The sequence below is a fragment of the Myotis davidii genome, unplaced genomic scaffold (genome assembly GCF_000327345.1).
Source record: "Myotis davidii unplaced genomic scaffold, ASM32734v1 scaffold1949, whole genome shotgun sequence".
In the NCBI taxonomy this organism is placed as follows: domain Eukaryota; kingdom Metazoa; phylum Chordata; class Mammalia; order Chiroptera; family Vespertilionidae; genus Myotis; species Myotis davidii.
The window spans coordinates 149,113-150,779 of NW_006300366.1; positions in this window are offsets into that span (position 1 = coordinate 149,113).

Here is a 1,667-nt window from a genome sequence, read left to right on the forward strand (position 1 = left end):
CAGATACATGCAAAAATATGAAACTAGACCACCAACTCACACCATACACAAAAATAAACTCAAAATGGATAAAAGACTTAAACGTAAGACGGGAAACCATAAAAATACTAGAGGAATCCACAGGCAGCAAAATTGCAAACATATGCCGAAGAAATTTCTTCTCTGATAATGCTCCTAGGGCAATGGAAACTAAAGAGAAAATAAACAAATGGGACTACATCAAAATAGATGAGGTTGAAATTTGATAGCAGTCATCAACAAAACAATAAGAAGACCCACTACATGGGAGAACATATTTGCCAATGATACCACTGATAAGGGTCTAATTTCCAACATTTACAGGGATCTCATGAAACTTAACAAAAGAAAGATAATAGAAATTTTAAAAAAAGAAAAAGAAAAGCAGAGAGGAGGGGGAAAGGGAAAGAACATTATTTTCTTAAATAACAGTCACTCCCATTAACTTTTAGTTCTTATTTAAGAGCCCTCCCAAACCTGGGATTTCCCTGAATTTGGTGCTGCAGGGCACTGACCTCCTCCCCACCCTGCTAATGGGAAGTGTGAGGAAATCTGGAGAGACTATTAAGAAAGTAATGTGCTCTACAGGGAGGCAATAATGCCACTGGGACTGGCCATGAACTTCCACTTCTGTGTGTTCTTTGATTTCATTTGGTTTGAAATATTGAGATTTCTTCTCAGATATGCCAGCACCTTATAGCCTACAATAACTCTATAAATCTTTATCCAGGCTGATCAAGTTGTTTCAATTCATGGACTTGTTTTCAGTCAGAGCAAGAGTGTATGTTTTCTCTTGTGAAGTATAAAAAATTCAGCTTTAAATGGAGCCATTCTGTTTTTGCTTCTCTGGAGTTGTTTCTCTTCTGGAAGTTTGGGAAAGAAACAGCTTTCATAGTTATATCAGCCTTCCATACTTTTCTCTTTATATTAATCAATTCTGCTGTGGTAACAAACAGCACCAATATCTCAATAGTTTAGACAATGAAAATTTACTTTTGCTTCTGTTTTTACTACAACTTGGTGCCTACAAGGTGTCTGCCAACCTCTGTTCCCTGTGTCTCCCCATTCCAGAATCCAGGTTGAAAGATAATAGAATTGGGGACACACTGTTCTCATGGCAGAGGAAAAAGAACAAGAGAGCTGCTGGCAGAAACTCTAGAATCTAGAGTCTATATACTCCCTAAAGCTTCTGCTCAGACATTACACCTATCATGTCTACTCATATTCATTGGCCAAAGCCCTCCTATGACCAATCCCCAAATCTACTGGGCAAGGACTCACACCCTTCCCACAGAAGGCACTGTAAGACAGACATGTAGTAATAGTCAGGATAATCCTCTCACATAGAAGGAAGATCAATTGCCTCAGAATAATAAATCAGCCTACAATACCCTTTGACTCCACCCAACAAGGGGAGTTTCTCCCCAGGTCAACTAAAAAGGAATTTCATATGATTTCTTTCTTCTTAGAATTGTTACAAAACTTTAGGGCAAGATTTGTCAAATTGTTCTTCAGAATATCCTAGTTCCCCAATATGTTAACAGTTAAGCAATTTAAAAGAATTCCATGGTCCAATAAGTTTGGCAAATGCACTATATTAATATCTCTGTTAATATTTACAATTCTTTATTATCATATTAAGTGTTCTG